Source organism: Triturus cristatus, chromosome 2_2 (assembly GCF_964204655.1).
Source record: "Triturus cristatus chromosome 2_2, aTriCri1.1, whole genome shotgun sequence".
NCBI lineage: Eukaryota > Metazoa > Chordata > Amphibia > Caudata > Salamandridae > Triturus > Triturus cristatus.
This window is the reverse complement of record NC_140582.1, coordinates 1,210,687,173-1,210,706,085: the sequence shown is the minus strand read 5'-3', so window position 1 is coordinate 1,210,706,085 and position 18,913 is coordinate 1,210,687,173.

Below are 18,913 nucleotides of genomic sequence, written 5' to 3'. Positions count from 1 at the left end.
CCATTTATTCTTCCATCGACCTTGAGATATACATATATAAAACATATTTAATTTTCAGAAAAACACACATTCACTGGATGATGTCATCAGTGATGTCATTTGAGATGTCATCAGTGATGTCATGAGTGATGTCACTGACCATGTCATGAGTGATGTAATATGTGACGTCATCAGCAGTGCATTGCGGGCGCGCGAGTTATAGTTAGCTGAACTAACTATAACGGGGGAATTTCAATGGTTTTGTACAAGTGAAAAGTCCAGCTAACTATAACACCCCTGAAACCTATGGTTTTTTCAGTGAATATATATATATATATACATATATATATATGCCACCACTCTCATCTGTTAGTAACAAACAGGTCTGACACAGCACGAGTAGGCTCAAGATGAGGTTTTAATACCACCATATGCACATTGGATTGGGTTCTCTGGTTGCAGCACCTGGCAGACGCGTTTCGGCGGATGCCTTCTTCTGTGCCAGAATTGTGCTTTGAAAGTTAAAATTTTTCGCGGGGCTTTTTTCATGCTGGCCGGAGGAACCCCATTAGATCATTGATGTCAGCATAGAGAGAGGACTGGGAAAGTTCCGAAAGTAAGTACTCTCCTCCCTCAATGAAATCTCCGTTGTACAGCCCAATGCGAATAACGATCCTGCCATCAAGTTCGGGACAGTCCAATTCGCAAACCTGGTTAAGTAACCGGCTCATGTATCCAATAATACACTGGCACACGCCAGCCGTCGTATTGTCCTTCACTCGCATAAGCAGATTCAATGGCGGTTTTACCTCTCAGGCGCCCACTCGATCCACAGTAAGTCTGCTTCTCTCTCCCCATTGCCATCGTACATCACGGCCGGGGGGGCACCGTGTTGTGCAGTCCATGCACCAACTACCACCTTTTGCCGACTGATCCGCGGTGCACCTGAATGAGAGGCGTGTCAGAAAAACAGAGCCGACCTCTGTCTCACATATGCCACCACTCCCATCTGTTAGTAACAAACAGGTCTGACACAGCACGAGTAGGCTCAAGATGAGGTTTTAATACCACCATATGCACATTGGATTGGGTTCTCTGGTTGCAGCACCTGGCAGACGCGTTTCGGCAGATGCCTTCTTCTGTGCCAGAATTGTGCTTTGAAAGTTCAAATTTTTCGCGGAGCTTCTTTCATGCTGGCCGGAGGAACCCCATTGGATCATTGATGTCAGCATAGAGAGAGGACTGGGAAAGTTCCGAAAGTAAGTACTCTCCTCCCTCAATGAAATCTCCGTTGTACAGCCCAATGCGAATAACGATCCTGCCATCAAGTTCGGGACAGTCCAATTCGCAAACCTGGTTAAGTAACCGGCTCATGTATCCAATAATACACTGGCACACGCCAGCCGTCGTATTGTCCTTCACTCGCATAAGCAGATTCAATGGCGGTTTTACCTCTCAGGCGCCCACTCGATCCACAGTAAGTCTGCTTCTCTCTCCCCATTGCCATCGTACATCACGGCCGGGGGGGCACCGTGTTGTGCAGTCCATGCACCAACTACCACCTTTTGCCGACTGATCCGCGGTGCACCTGAATGAGAGGCGTGTCAGAAAAACAGAGCCGACCTCTGTCTCACATATGCCACCACTCCCATCTGTTAGTAACAAACAGGTCTGACACAGCACGAGTAGGCTCAAGATGAGGTTTTAATACCACCATATGCACATTGGATTGGGTTCTCTGGTTGCAGCACCTGGCAGACGCGTTTCGGCAGATGCCTTCTTCTGTGCCAGAATTGTGCTTTGAAAGTTCAAATTTTTCGCGGAGCTTCTTTCATGCTGGCCGGAGGAACCCCATTGGATCATTGATGTCAGCATAGAGAGAGGACTGGGAAAGTTCTGAAAGTAAGTACTCTCCTCCCTCAATGAAATCTCCGTTGTACAGCCCAATGCGAATAATGATCCTGCCATCAAGTTCGGGACAGTCCAATTCGCAAACCTGGTTAAGTAACCAGCTCATGTATCCAATAATACACTGGCACACGCCAGCCGTCGTATTGTCCTTCACTCGCATAAGCAGACTCAATGGCGGTTTTACCTCTCAGGCGCCCACTCGATCCACAGTAAGTCTGCTTCTCTCTCCCCATTGCCATCGTACATCACGGCCGGGGGGGCACCGTGTTGTGCAGTCCATGCACCAACTACCACCTTTTGCCGACTGATCCGCGGTGCGCCTGAACGAGAGGCGTGTCAGAAAAACAGAGCCGACCTCTGTCTCACATATGCCACCACTCCCATCTGTTAGTAACAAACAGGTCTGACACAGCACGAGTAGGCTCAAGATGAGGGTTTAATACCACCATATGCACATTGGATTGGGTTCTCTGGTTGCAGCACCTGGCAGACGCGTTTCGGCGGATGCCTTCTTCTGTGCCAGAATTGTGCTTTGAAAGTTAAAATTTTTCACGGGGCTTCTTTCATGCTGGCCGGAGGAACCCCATTGGATCATTGATGTCAGCATAGAGAGAGGACTGGGAAAGTTCTGAAAGTAAGTACTCTCCTCCCTCAATGAAATCTCCGTTGTACAGCCCAATGCGAATAATGATCCTGCCATCAAGTTCGGGACAGTCCAATTCGCAAACCTGGTTAAGTAACCAGCTTATGTATCCAATAATACACTGGCACACGCCAGCCGTCGTATTGTCCTTCACTCGCATAAGCAGATTCAATGGCGGTTTTACCTCTCAGGCGCCCACTCGATCCACAGTAAGTCTGCTTCTCTCTCCCCATTGCCATCGTACATCACGGCCGGGGGGGCACCGTGTTGTGCAGTCCATGCACCAACTACCACCTTTTGCCGACTGATCCGCGGTGCACCTGAACGAGAGGCGTGTCAGAAAAACAGAGCCGACCTCTGTCTCACATATGCCACCACTCCCATCTGTTAGTAACAAACAGGTCTGACACAGCACGAGTAGGCTCAAGATGAGGTTTTAATACCACCATATGCACATTGGATTGGGTTCTCTGGTTGTAGCACAATCAATTTTTAAAAAAAAAATCATCCATTTAGACACTTATATACCCATTTATTCTTCCATCGACCTTGAGATATACATATATAAAACATGTTTAATTTTCAGAAAAACACACATTCACTGGATGATGTCATCAGTGATGTCATTTGAGATGTCATCAGTGATGTCATGAGTGATGTCACTGACCATGTCATGAGTGATGTAATATGTGACGTCATCAGCAGTGCATTGCGGGCGCGCGAGTTATATTTAGCTGAACTAACTATAACGGGGGAATTTCAATGGTTTTGAACAAGTGAAAAGTCCAGCTAACTATAACACCCCTGAAACCTATGGTTTTTTCAGTGAATATATATATATATATATATATATATATATATATATATATATATATTACCTATTGGCGGTCGCCAGTAGGTAGTTATAGTTAGGACCTATTTTCCATAGGAAATCCGCAACATTCTATTTGGAATAACTTTGGCGCCCAGTGATGAATCTTTGCGAAATTTTCAAAAACTTTTGGCCAGCTCTGGTCCGCTCCTTTCCTGAAAGTCTCGGTATGATTTGTGTAGCGGGGGCTTTGAAAAAAGGGGGGTCCCAAAACCTGTTTTCCCCATGCAATTTCCCGTAGGACCTTTAGCCGCAGCTACAGCCCAAACTGCTGAACGGAAGTACACTAAATTTGGCAAAGAGGTAGTCCTCAGTTAAGACTCATGCTGTTTGCTTAAATGGCGAAAATCCGTTCAGTAGTTCCTGAGAAAATGACATTTAAATGTACATATATATCTTTGGCCTCGGAGGATCCGCGTACCGTATGCGCACGCAGCACGCACCCTGCCGAGCAAGAGCTGCTTTCTAATTGGCTGTCAACACTCCAAACCAGGAAGTGTTGGCAGCCATCTTGTGCCTCGGTCGAACCGAGGCACAAGAAACCCCCCAAAAAAGGCCCACAAGGACCCCCAAGGCCCAAATAATTTTTTTTTTTAAATTAAAAATAAATGGGAAGATGCGCACAGGATGCGCGCAGGATGCGCGCTGGATGCACGCATCCTGCCGTTAAAAAAAAAAAATTAAGCACGGTCTCCCGCGCTTGTTTGGTATTTAGCTCCCGGGGGGCCAAATCCCAGGGACAATGGAGATTCGTGTAAAGGGGGGCCCAGAGGGGCCCCCAGCCCGGGGACCACCACCCCTGGGGCTTTTTTAAATTATGTACGGGGAGGCTCTCAGGCCCCCCCAGCCCCATTGACCACCACCCCCCAGGGTTTATTCAAATTGGGTGGGGGGCTCTCAGCCCCCCCAGCCCCGGCGACCACCACCCCCGAGGCTACTTAAAATTGGGTATGGGGGGACTCTGAGGCCCCAAGCCCCGGGAACGCCACCCCCAGGGCTTCTTACAAATGTGGGAGGGGGGCTGCGCGGCCCCCCTCCTGGAGCCTTGTACAGGCCCTGGGGACCACTACCCCTGAGGGCCGGCTCCTACAGTGTCCCGGGGTGCCCACCCTGTCATTGCAAACAGCTTTGCTATTGGGAAGAGAGAGCAGGAAACCTGCTCTCTCTTCCCAATAGCAAAGCAGATTTCTTTTCCACATGGGGAGCAGCGTGTCAGCTGCTCCCCATGTGGAAAAGCAATGCCGGCTCCCGCAGGATGCGGGTAGCTGGCTGAGACCGTGGGGGGATTGGGGACCCCCCCACGGTCCCCAACGGAGTGGGCCAGCCCCAGGGGATGGGGACCCTAGAACTATTAGTGGCCCCAAAATGAATAACAGGGTCCCAGCCAGACTAAAGGCGAAAAACAAAACACCAGCAAAAAGTGGGGGTAAACATGTGAGACAGATCCTACTCTCCTACAGGTATGTACTAACTGGTATAGGTGTGTCTATGGTTTCAATACTGGAAGTCTGTATTTTAGAGTGGGTGCATCAAAGGTTATATTAGGGTGTGAGGAGGTGCATCAGAGATTAAGTGGATGATGTCATCAGTGATGTCATCAGTGATGTCACTGACCATGTCATAAGTGATGTAATATGTGATGTCATCAGCAGTGCATTGCGGGGGCGTGTGTTATAGTTACCTCAGCTAATTATAACAGCCAAATTTCTCTGGTTTTCTATGACTGGAATGTCCAACTAACTATAATGTCCATGAAATCTGTAGTTTTTTCAGTGAATTTCTAAGGTTTTTTAAATGCTAATTTGTATTTATAACGTCCCTGAAACTTATGTTTTTTTTTAGTGAATTTCAAAGATTTTTAAATTCTAATTTCTAACTATAACGTCCCTGAAACCTATGGTTTTTTAGTGAATTTCAAAGGTTTTTTAAGTGCTAATTTCTAACTATGCCTTCATAAGTAGGTCATATGCAGAAAGAGGAAGAAAGGCACAAAAAGAAACAAGAGAAATGCAGAAAGAGGCAACAGAAGTCCAGAAAGATGAAGAAAGGTGCCAACAGAAGCAAGAGACATGCAGAACGAACAAACAGAGGTGCATAAAGAGGCCTTGTTGCGAAGTCATCCTGTGCCCCCAACTTTTTGCTGACTGGTACTGGTGGTAACTGACTCTGACTAACCATGACTGGAGCCAGTGTTATGCTAAAAGACACATAGAATACAGTGAAAACACCTAGATACACTAGGGTACACTATGGGTTCGGGTATCCCTGTGATTGGCATGACCTTGCCTGTAAGGCCCTAGTACATAATAGGGCAGGGGATTTAAAACTACTGCTAAGTCAAAGGTGCAGAAACAAGCAAGAGCAGTGCAGAAAGAACCAACAGAGGTGCAGAAAGAGGCAAGAAGGGTACAGAAAGAGGCAAGAAAAGTACAGAAAGAAGCAAAAGAGGTGCAGAAAGAGGCAAGAGAACTGTGGAAAAAGGCAGAGAGGTGCAGGAAGAGGCAGGAGAGGTGACAAAGAGGCAATAGGGTAACAGAAAGAGGCAAGAGGGGTGCAGAAAGAGGCAAGAGAAGTACAGAAAGAAGCAACAGAGGTGCCGGAAGGGGCAAGAGAGGTGCAGTAACAGGCAAGATAGGTACAGAAAGTGGGAACAGGGGTGCAGAATGAGGTAAGAGAGATACAAAAATTTGCAAGAGAGGTGCAGAAAGACACAGGAGCAGTACAGAACGAAGCTACAAAGGTGCACAAAGAGGCCTTGTTGCAAAGTCATCTTGTGCCCCCAACTTTTTGCTGACTCTTACTGGTGGAAAGTGACTCTGACTAACCAGGCCCGGAGCCAGTGCTATGTCAAAAGACACTTAGAATTCAGTGAAAACACCTACATACACTAGGGTACACTATGGGTTGGGGTACCCATGTGATTGGCATGACCTCCCTGTAAGGACCCCAGTGCATAATAGGGCAGGGGGATTAGCCCCATCAATGCTTCTGTCAGCCAACAGCCGTCACGAGCACTACCTCCGTAGTGCTGCGCACGTCCATTGGCCGACGCGGCCCCGCTCATTTAATTAAACTGCTGCACTGCGGCGGAATTTGCGCCACGGTTAAGCGGCTAAAACTACCTCTAAGTCAGAGGTGCAGAAACAAGCAAGAGCAGTGCAGAAAGAAACAAAAGAGGTGCAGAAAGAGGCAAGAGAACTGCAGAAAAAAAGAGAGGTGCAGGAAGAGGCAGGAGAGGTGTGCAAAGAAGCAAAAGGGGTACAGAAAGAGGCAAGAGGGGTGCAGAAAGAAGAAGAGACGTGCAGAACGAAGCAACAGAGGTGCTGAAAGAGGCAGGAGACATACAGAAACAGGCAAGAGAGGTACAGAAAGAGGGAACCGGGGTGCAGAACGAGGTAAGAGGGATACAGAAATTTACAAGAGAGGTGCAGAAAGAATCACGAGCAGTGCAGAAAGAAGCAGGAGAGGCGGAGAAATAGGAAAGAGGGGTGCAGAAAGAAGCATGAGGGATGGAGAAATTTGCAAAAGAGGTGCAGAAAGAAACAAGAGCAGTGCAGAAAGAACTAACAGAGGTGCAGAAATTGGCAAGAGAGGTACAGAAAGAGGCAGGAAGGGTGCAGAAAGAAGGAAGAGATGTGCAGAAAGAAGCAACAGAGATGTTGAAAGAGGCGCAAAGGGTGCAGAAAGAGGCAAGAGAAGTGCAGAAAGAAGCAACAGATGTACAGATAGAAGCAAGAGAGGTGCAGAAACAGGCAGGAAAGAGGGAAGAAGGGTGCAAAAAGAGGGAAGAGGGTGCAGAAAAAGGCAAGACGGTACAGAAATAAGCAAGTGAGGTGAAAAAGAGGCAACTGGGGTGCAGAAAGATACAAGAGCAGTGTAGAAAGAGGCAATTGAGGTGCAGAAAGAAGCAAGAGCTGTGTAGAAAGAACCAATAGAGGTTCAAAAAGAGGCACAAGGGGTGCAGAAAGAAGTAGGAGAGGTGCACAAAAAGGCAAGAAAGGTACAGAAAGAGACAGGAGGGGTACAGAAAGAGGCAAGAGAATTGCTGAAAGAAACAACAGAGGTAAAGAAAGAAGCAAGAGAAGTGCAGAAAGAGGCAAGTAAGGTGCAGAAAGAAGCAAGAGCAGTGCAGAAAGAACCTACAGAGGTGCAAAAAGAGGCAAAAGGGGTTCAGAAATAAGTAGGAGAGGTGCACAGAGAGGCTAGACAAGTACAGAAGAGGAAGGAGGGGTGCAGAAAGAAAGAAGAGAAGTGCAGAAAAAAAGCAACCGAGGTGCTGAAAGAGGTGTAAAGGGTGCAGAAAGAGCAAGAGAAGTGCAGAAAGAAGCAACAGAGGTGCAGAAACAGGCAGGAAAGGTATAGAAAGAGGGAACAGGGATGCAGAAAGACTCAAGAGAGATGCAGAAAGAGAAAAAAGTGGTGCAAAAAGAGGGAAGAAGGGTGAAGAAAGAAGCAAGTGAGATGCAGAAAGAGCAACAGAGGTGCAGAAAGACGCAAGAGAGGTGCAGAAAGAAGCATGAGAAGTGCAGAAAGAGGCAAGAGAATTGCTGAAAGAAGCAGCAGAGGTGTGGAAAGAAGCAAGAGAAGTGTAGGAAGAGGCAAGTGAGGTGCAGAAAGAGTCAAGAGAGGGGCAATAAATGCAAAGAAAACAGCAGAAAGAGGCAAGAAGGATGCAAAAGGGGAATAAGGGTACAGAAAGAAGCAAGAGAAGTGCAGAAAGGTTCAAGAGAGGTGCAGAAAGAGAGAAGATGAGTGTGAGAAGTTGGCCTGATATATGCTGTCCACTAGTTATAGTGGGCACCCTGCATCAGTCCAAACAACCCCTTATTGGTTATAGGTTAAAGACAACCTTTATTGAAAGCTATCTTAGTGGTAACTATGGAGAGCAACCTTCAGGCAAAGTCTTGAAGGAATGTAAAGCAGCTTGTTTTACCAGTCTCTAATCTCTTGAGTTCCTAAATGAAAGATATCAACACCAGGTATTTATATACAATATATGTATTTATTACTAAACACACCCTCCTGGTCTCCTTAAGAGACTCGAGGTCAAAACACATAAGTTACACTTCAATAATCACAGTAAAATAGCACAAATACACGTCAGGCCCTAGGGGCGAGCCAAACCATATACTAAAATAGTGGTATAAGAACAACGACTTAACAAGACACAAGGCCTAGAGCCTGCAGAATTGCTGGGACCCCAAGGAACCACCCAAAGTAGTGACACAGGGGACCCACGGGGGCCGTGTGCAGTGTGTGAACACAGCAGCGAGCTTCCGTTAGCTTCTATGGGGAAAGTCGCGGTTACATTTTTAAAGTTCTAGGGCTAACACTCACGGGAGCACCAGAGTACTCGTGTTACCTCATCCAGGAAAGCCGGGTGCATAGGTGTCTTTTGGTGTCAACTCACGTCGTCGATTTCAATGGGAGCTGGCGAAGAAGTGCTGCTGCCATGAAGATGCGAAGTGTCCGAAGAGATCCAAGCCTGGGGTGAAAGGGTGATTTCAGGTTAAAGAGGTGAAGCTTGACTCTTCAGCCACTAGGACCAGGAGGCGTGGAGGACAACGAAGAGCTGGATTCGAGCTGTCCCATAAAGGATGTCGAGTGCTGCAGTGTTTGGGCCCGGATTGGACACAACAAGCCTTGGCAACAGCTGTCCATGCAGAAACGAGAAAGATGCTTCAGTGCAGACCAGCAAGGTCTGTGGGACTCACCACTTGGTAGGGAGTCGGGGTATGTCTGGAGCAACCAGGAAAGCCCAAGGAAATTCAAAGTTACCCCCTCAGGGACCCGCCAGTCAACGGACCAGGGATCGCGAAGGGACCTTGAGATGAAACACAAAATGGTGGCCCACGCGTCACTCAGAATGACCAGACTGACACTCTTCAGTTGATTCAGTGCTCGAGGTAGGGGCTACAAGTCAGCCCAAGCACCACTTCAAGAGACGTCAAGAAGTCAAAGCACTTGCAGAAATGCATGGTGACCAGGAGTTCTGGTTCCACGCTACTCACGAGGGCTGTGGGTCTCAGCTTTGCTGGGGACGCGGGTCAGCCTCTGAGATGTCTGTGAATCCTCTTCCTGTGCTGCAAATACTTCGAAGTCCGGCGCGAGCTTCGGAAATGCAGACCGGCAAATTGCTTCATTAGTGCCTGCCAAGCAGGGGAGTCACTCCTTGACCCCAAGGGAGATTTCTTCAGTCCTCTGGTCTTTAGCAGAGCGTCAAAGGTCCAGGATTTGGCTGCAGAGTTTCGTCCAATGTAATCTAAAGTCCTGGTTACAGAGGTTCCTTACTTATACCTAAGCAAGGGGTTGTACTAACTCTGGGGACCCAGCTATGGGAGGGTTTGGAAAGAGGGGTGGCTACACCCATTTGCTTTGTCCAGTTTTGCACCAGACCAGGGGCTGGAAGCCCCTGAACTGGTCTGAGCTGGACTATGCACAGGATCACCAAATGTGCCCCCAGTGCCGGACTTCAAAGCACTCAGAGAGTGCTCCAGCCCAGCCCCAATACACATAATCCTGTCTGGGAGGTGGTTACACCTCCCTGTGACTGGAAACCTTTTGTCTAGGCCTCCCCTGCCGGAGTTTCGGTCAGCAGTAGGAGGCCAGATTTGTGTCTGTGGCTGCAGCATCCATTTTGTGATGCCAGGGCTCTATTAAGTTTCTACCGGGTATACCAGTTCTGCCATGTCTCTCCCTCTAGAAGGGTGGGATCATACTCCCACACCAGTTGGGTGTATGATTCCAAGGGGTTTGACACCAAACACGACATGTTTCCGTGCAGCCTGTCCAAAGTTAGCATTTACTGTTTGGTTATAATGCCAGACTGCACTACTGACAACCCCGGAGAAGAGATTCTGAAGGCTACAGGGGGGCTCAGCTCATGCCTGGGCACCCCCTCACATATAATTGATTAATAGGTTTGTATGTGCAGCATATGGTGAGATATAGTGAACCTATATATCGATAAGGGTGCTTGCACCACCTTACCCAGGCTGCAGTAGCAGACCTGTGGTGTCATTTTGGGTGGCTTTCCAGGGGTGGCATAATACATGCTTCAGCCACTGGTAGACCTCTGGGGTACCTATGCCCTGGGTACATAGTATACCATATACTAGGGACTTATAAGGGCACTCCAGATCCAATCTGAACTGTACCTAAAGTACATGCAGTCAATTTAGAGAGGAAGCAGCTAGACTGGGGCCCTGAATAGCAGGGTCCCAGCCAGACTAAAGTCGAAAAACAGTGAAACACCAGCAGAAAATGGGGGTAAACATGTGAAGCAGTTCCTAATCTCTTACAATGAGTGCAAAAAGAGACAACAGGGGTTCAGAAAGAGACAACAGGGATGCAGAAAGACGCAAGAGAGGTGCAAAAAGAGGCAATAGTAGTGCAGAAAGAGGCAAGTGAGGTACAAAAGGAAGCAAGAGAACTGCATAAAGAGGCAAGAGAGTTGCAGAAACAGGCAAACGGGGTGCAGAAAGAGGGAACAGGTGTATAGACAGAGGCAAGAGAGGTGCAGAAAGTAGGAAGAGAGGTACAGAAAGAGGCAAGTGAGAAGCAGAAATTTGCAAAAGAGGAGCAGAAAGAAGCAAGAGCAGTGCAGAAAGATACAACAGAAGGGTAGAAAGAGGCAAGAGGGGTGCAGAAAGATGTAGGAGAGGTGCACAAAGAGGCAAGAGGGGTACAGAAAGAGGCAAGAGGGGTGCAGAAAGAAGGTAGAGAAGTGCAGAAAGAAGCAACAGAGGAGCAGAAAGAAGCAAGTGAGGTTCAGGAAGAGGCAAGAGAGGTGCAGAAAGAAGAGAGTGAGGTTCAGAAAGAGGCAAGAGAGGAGCAGAAAGTGGCAAGTGAGTTGCAGAAAGAGGCAAGAGAGGTATAGAAAGAGGCAAGAGAAGTACAGAAAGCGGCAAGAGAGGTGCAGTTAAAAGCAACAGAGGTGCTGAAAGAAATAAGTGAGGTGCAGAAACAGGCAAGAGAGGTGCAGAAAGAGGCAAGAGAGGTGCAGAAAGAGGAAGAAAGGTGCAGAAAGAAGCAAGAGAAATACAGAAAGAGGCAAGAGAGGTGCAGAAAGAGGCAAGAGAGGTACAGAAAGAGGCAAAAGATCTGCAGAAAAAAGCAACAGAGGTGCTGAAAGGAACAAGTGAGGTGCAGAAACGGGCAAGAGAAGTACAGAAAGAGACAAGTGAAGTGCAGAAAGAAGACAGTGAGGTGCATAAAGAGGAAGAAAGGTGCAGAAAGAAGCAGGAGAAATTCAGAATGAGGCAAGAGAGGCACAGAAAGAAGAGAGGTTTGTGCACCATTAGTACCAGTTTACCATCCACATTTTGCAATAAGTAACATGCGACCATTCCAGCTTTGCAAAGGGCCTTCCACCACTCTGTAACACGTGACTATGCATTTTTGGGAACATTGGAGCCATTTGAGCTAGAAAAAAGGTTGTTTTTGTTCAAACCTGCAGATTAGGCAGCAGATGATGGAATATTTGGCAAATGCGGAAAATGTCTAATTTTGTGAAAATTGGTGCAGCCGAACACACATAATTCCAGTGGCCCTACTCATACCTCTGACTAGGTCCAGAAGTGCTCCTCAGTGGTTCCTTCTTTTTTTGTGTCTCATTGAGTTTATAGTTTAGCTTCTATGGAAACAGGGAAGACTAAACCTGAGGTTACCACTCCACAACGCAGACTACAATACCACATAATTACTCTTCACAACACATAATCCCACTCCACATAATTCCTATACACTAACTACCACATACTTTCTATTCACATAATTTCACTGCTAAACATGCCACTCTACACCAAAAAACATTAGTAAAACACGTTTATATTTACAACGCCAATAGCTCTAACTCTCTCAAATGAAAAACCTATTACATTGCAAATGCTTCTTTATCTAGTAGTCGCATTTGAAGAGGGGTGGAGTAAGGGTGCTGGGCCTCCGACCAGCGCACAGGAATTCCGCTGCGTAGGACTTACAGGAGGTACCAGGAAGGCTTCTTGACCCCAAAGGACCTCCAGCAGCGCAAGTGACTTCAATACCCATGCAAGAATGCGCCAGGGAGCACGTTTGCAGAGTGGTGGGCAAAGGGGGTGTGGCCTGCTTTTTGGGACTTACTGGAAGTAATAGGAGGGGTAGTTGACCCCCAAGGATGTCATTTTCCTCAGATTTCTGTGCTGGAAATGTTTTGAACTTGTGGGGAGCCATAAACTTCCAGAACTTTCCATCACAGAAATGTGAGGAACATTTGTTTTTTCTGACAAAGTTTGAGTTTTGCTAGGGATTCTGGGTAACAGAACCTGGTGAGAGTCACACAAGTCACCACATCCTGGATTCCCCTAGGTGTCTAGTTTAAAAAAATGTATAGGTTTGCTAGGTTTCCTTAGGTGCCGGCAGAGCTAGGGTCCAAAATCCATAGCTAGTCACTTTGAAAAAAAGGGTCAGTTCTCACTGGAAAAATTTTGGGGCGTTTCCTCTTGCGGGCATTAGGCCTACCCACACAAGTGAGATACCAAGTTTATCGGGGGGACTTTGTGGAATCGGGTGGAAGTTTGTGGATCCATGCAGATTCCAAAACTTTCCATCACCATAATGTGAGAAACATGTTTTCTTTTTACATAGTTTGAGGTTTGCAAGGGATTCTGGGTAACAGAAACTGGTAAGAGCCACACAAGTCCCCCCATCCTGGCTTCCCCTGGGTGTCCAGTTTGCAAAAAGAATCAGGTTTACTAGGTTTCCCTTGGTACTAGATGAGCTAGTTTCCAAAATCCAGAGCTAGGCCCATTTAAAAAATTGGGTCAGTTTTCAGTGGAAAAATGTGATGTGTCCATGTTGCGTTTTGGGACGATTCCTGTTGCTGACGTTGGGCCTACCCACACAAGTGAAGTACCATTTTTATTGGGAGGCTTGCGGGAATGCTGGGTTGGTAGGTTTCCATAGGTGCTGGCTGCGCTAGGGCCCAAAATCCACAGTTAGGCACATTGCGTAAAAAATGTCAGGGACTAGTGGACTTTCTGCCACCCTGGCAGAGGGGCATGTTGGGGGCTATTGCCCCGATATGACCCCAAAGGGGGCAGAAAGACTATGGCTTCTTCTTTGGGTGGTGGGTGCATTGATAAGCCCACTATGAGCAGCCCCCACCCCTACATATAAAAAATATCTAATCCCCGGTGCGTAGTAGGCTTTCTGCCCCTGCGGTGGGCAGATCAGGGGCTATAGCCCCCTTAATCCCCCATGGGGGGTAGAAAGACTTATGCATTTTTTAGGGAGAGAGGGTGGGAGCACGTGCATGCCCATTCTGTGTAGTCCTCACTCCTGAACTAAAAAAAAGAATCCGTTGCATCTAGGGTGCTTTCTGTCCCCCCGGGGGCTGATTGGGGGTACTGCCACCCAGGGGGCAGAAAGATGAAATGTGTCTATTAGTAATGGGGGAGCAAAGACCCTTGCCCAAGGGGCTGCTCCCCCTTCCCTGGTGGCTAGTGGGTGGATTCCTGCTTGTGGATGTCCTTCCTGGGGTGATCCCCAAGCACGGATCCATTAGGAAGGGGTACCCCTATTTCTCGGTGCTCCTGGAGCTATCTCAGCTGAAAAAAGTGAAACTGAAACTGAGGGGCATATTTACAAGCCCCTATCTCCACCACAAAGTCACTTTCAGTGATTTTGTGCTGGTGATAGAGGCCTTGCCTTATTTACAAGGCAGTGTTAAGCCACTTGATGTGGCTTAACGCTGCCTTGTAAATAAGGCACCCTTTCACGCTGTGTTTAAGGTGAAAGGGAAGGACAATGGTGTACCGTTGTGCGGTCCAGTAGTGGGAAGGGCGGAGCATGGGAGGAGCAAGGGGAAGAGGAGGCGCCAGGAAAGGGAAAGGCAGTTAGAGTAGGGACAGCGAGTGAAACGGCAGGAATAAAGAGCCCTCCGTGAAAGTACGGTGTCTGTCGTTATTGTGGGGGGACCGCAGGGGAACACGACAGCTGGCAATGAGGATGGGATGAGCGGCAGGCTCTCCCGAACCCCAACGAGTGATCGAGCCCGCCCGATTGTGGGTGGCTGAAGGAGACGGCCGGAGCGCTGACACGTGCGCGGTGCACCCAGAGCCTGGACCGGAGTTTGTGGGCAGAAGAAAGGAGAGCGTACGGAAGAGGGAGAAACTCAAACCCTGCTCGAGTTCTCCCCTCCCCGCAAGGCAAGTGCTCCGCAAGAGTGACATCGCCACATGAGAGCCCCCCCCCCGCGCATAAAGAGGAGGACGCGCGTGTGGGTCTGAGCAGCAGCAGCAACAGCGGTGAAGCCTACCTGCCTGGCGCTGGCTGCGCTCTCACGGAGTCGGTGAGTGAAGCTCCGATAGCAGTGCTACGACAAGCAGAAAGTACCAGTTGAGCCTCGTGTGAGGCCCTGGGTGTGTGTTAATCCGGCGGCCATCTTGAAACCAAGCACGAGCAAAGCCAAGATCACTTCATAACAAGCACAGGCAAACGCAAGCGGGAAATAAACAAGCACGAGCAAAGTCAAGATAATCCAGCAACAAACACAAGTGAAAGCACGTGAGCTGACAGAAGTGAGCTGAGTCGAATGCACGTGACCCACAATGTCAAACCACGGATCACCGACACATCAGGATGCGAAACCCTTTGTCATGGGACTATCACACCTGCGCCCTCCGGAGCCCCTGGCACTTGTAGTCGGTAGCAGCATGGGCCCTCGATGGGAAGAATGGATCGAGGATTTTGAAGACTACATCAAAGGCTCCAAGGTGCTCGGGGATGAGGATCAACTAATTGCGCTCCGCAACCTCGTGGGGAAGGATGTCAGCAAAATGATCAAGGAAATCCCCGCTGCGGATGCAGGAACGTACGCCAAGGTACAAGAAGCCCTGGATAAAAAATTCGTACACAAGAAGAATGTGGCCTATGAGAGGTATGTGTTCCAGCGGGCGCGTCAGAAGAAAGATGAGATAATGGGCGCCTACATAACGCGACTACGGCGGTTGGCGCGTCACTGCAACTTTGAATTGTTCTCGACGGACGACGCCATACGCTTGCGCGTCATCGACGGCTGTCAGTCGGAGACCCTCCGAAGAAAACTATTGAAGAAGAGTCACACCCTGGACGAAATCGAAGAACTAACGAGTGTGCATGACCAGGCCGAGGAACAGGCCAAGTCCATGGAATCAGGGTGTACGGAGCGCAAGGAACTTGTGTGTCAAGTGAGCACCAGTCGCCCCCGCCGAGGGTCGAAAGAGCGCGAGCGGCACGCCCGGCCATCATCGCACCGCCGCCACCCTGGACATCGGCGGCCAGACTCAGGGAGGAGGAGCAGGCGGCATGATCACGCAAAGAAGGCGACTGTGCGACGATGCTACAGATGTGGGTATGACTTTCCACACAGCGGAGTGTGTCCAGCTATGGGACAACAGTGCCGCAAGTGTGGCCAAAGCCATCACTTTGAAGCCATGTGCGGGGAGTATCGCCGTGAGTAAGATAAGAATGCACCTGAGTCGTCACGAAGCGACACCCGCCGGCACCATGTGCGAGCAGTGCACGATCGCCAGAAGTCATCATCAAGATCCTCCCATTCTAGCAGGGAGTCGCGATCATCAAGGTGTCAAGGAGATCTCCGTCTCGAGACTCTGGGTCAACCTCAGACGAACGAGAGTACTCGGTGGAGTACGCGAACATGATCGCCGACCCAGACCAACTTAAAAAATATCCCCGACTGGACATCAGTGTCGGTGACCATAACATGAAGTTTGTGATGGACAGTGGGGCGTCACTAAACTACATCCCAGTGACAGAATACAGGAAGATGAACCCTCGCCCCCGACTGAGCCCTGCACACGTTCCTGTCTACACCTGGATGTCCAGGAAGCCACTTCCGTGCCTTGGAAAGTTTCCAACCGTACTGAGGCACCAAACGACATCGGTCCCAGCTGTGATACATGTCATAGAGGGGCCGGAGGCGGACTGTCTCCTCAGCCTGCCGACGGCCGAATGACTAAAACTGGTAGAAATTCTCTACCGCGTCACCAATGACAGCGACATCATCCACAAATTCCCGAAACTGTTCGCAGGACTCGGGAAAATGAACAGAGGCCAGATCCGCCTTCACATCGATGAACAGGTCCGACCTGTTGCCCAACATCCTCGGAAGGTTCCTTTTTACCTTCAGCAGGCCGTGGAAGACGAACTGCAAGACCTCCTGACAGCCGACATCATCGAGCGTACAGAAGGCCCTACGCCGTGGGTGTCACCAGTGGTGATTGTCCCAAAGAAAGGAACTCCGGGGACAGTCCGGCTATGTGTGGACATGCGCATGCCCAACACAGCTATCGAGAGAGAGCGCCACCCAGGACCCCACTTGAGTGACATGATAGCCGCACTCAATGGTGCGCGAGTGTTTTCCAAATTGGACCTTAACAAAGGGTACCATCAACTGGAACTACATGAAGGCTCTCGGTATATTACAACATTTGCAACGCACCTGGGGCTATTCAGGTATAAACGGCTAAACTTCGGCATATCATCAGCTGCCGAGATATTCCAAGAAGCCATCCGGCAAACTATCCATCATATCCCCAACACACTGAACTACAGTGACGACATCCTGGTGTATGGGGCGAACATTCAAGCTCATGACACTGCCCTAGACCGAGTCTGCCACGCCCTTTTGGAAGCGAATCTAACACTCAACAAGGAGAAATGCGAATTCCATCAAGCAAAGCTGAAGTTCTTCGGGCATATCTTCTCCGGGGCGGGGATGAAGCCTGACCCAGACAAAGTGAGCTCGTTGAACGACACCAAGAGCCCACGAGATGTCAGCGATGTGCGGTCCTTCCTGGGAATGGCGAGTTACTGCTCACGGTACATTGAAGACTACGCCACTCTCAGTCATCCCCTCCGGAGGCACACCAAACAAGGACAGACATTTGAGTGGACTCCAGAGTGTGAGCGAGCCTTTCAGGACATCAAACAAGCCATAGGAAAAGCTGACAGTTTGGCATACTTCAGCCCGGACCGCAAGACCGAAATCACAGTGGACGCAAGCCCCGTCGGTCTAGGTGCCATCCTGGCTCAATACGATAAGGACACTGACCAGCGTCACATAGTGGCCCATGCCAGCCGAAGCCTTTCCGACACAGAGAAGGCCTACTCCCAACCCGAAAAGGAGAGTCTCGCGGTAGTGTGGGCCTGTGAGCACTTTCACGTGTTCATATATGGAAAACATTTCACCATGGTGACGGACCACCAAGCGCTCGTCACCATCTTTGGGAACCCGCGATCCAAAATGCCACCCCGCATCGAACGCTGGGGACTACGTCTGCAAGAATACACATTCACCATTGTCCACAAGCCGGGGAAGTCAGCCAACCCAGCCGACTATATGTCAAGACACCCCGAAGCCCCCCAACGTCCCGCTCCATCTGTAGCCGAGGAGTATATCCACTTCGTAGTGGACCAGGCGCGGCCGCCGGCTGGTTCTTTGGAAGTCATCCAACAAGCCACCTCGCAGGATGAGCTGCTACAAAGGGTGATCCATAGGGTACAAACACATCGGTGGCAACAGGACGACGCACCTGAAGAGAGTGATCCGCTGAAGCGTCAAGAGCTGCAGGCGTTCAGGAACGTGAGCGAGGAACTATCGATCACAGCGGAGGGCCTGCTCCTGAGAGACCACCGGATCGTCATCCCACAACAACTGCGTCAGGGAGTCATCAATCTGGCTCATGAGAGCCATCGAGGCGTGGTTGCGACCAAGAGGGCCCTTCGCGAGCGTGTCTGGTTCCCGTTTCTTGACAAAATGGTAGAACTTACCCTTAAAGACTGTCCGCAGTGCCAAGTAGTAGGGCGCGGTGATCCCCCGGCCCCGCTTCAAATGACACCACTACCATCGGGAGTGTGGCAGGAACTAGCCATGGATTTCTACGGCCCCATGCAGTCGGGCAAGTACGTGCTGGTGATAGTTGATGAATATTCGAGATTCCCCATTGCCCGATTTGTCCCTTCCACTGGAGCAGCTGCCACACTTGCCGTCCTAGACGAAGTGTTCGCAGCCTGGGGAGTACCCAAAGTGTTGAAAACGGACAATGGCCCTCCGTTCAATGGGCAGGAGTTCAGTGACTTCATGAAACTAATGGATGTTTGACACCGGCGGATAACACCGTTATGGCCACAGGCCAATGGCACGGTCGAGAGATTCATGGCCACTCTCAAGAAAACATTCCAGCAGGCACTGCTTGACAGAAGAGATTTACAAACGGCCCTCAATGACGTGCTCCACTCATACCGAACGATGCCTCATGCCACCACAGGCAAATGTCCAGCGACACTCATGCTGGGGCGCCCCGTTCGGACACGGATACCAACCTGGGAAGGAGCCCTACGACCAGTGTCCCCAGGTCGCATCCATCGAGAAATGGTGGCTACCGATAGGGCCCGCAAAGAAGGCATGAAAACGTATGCTGACGGCCGAAGACGAGCTCGGTCGCTCTCTTTCCGAGAAGGAGACCGTG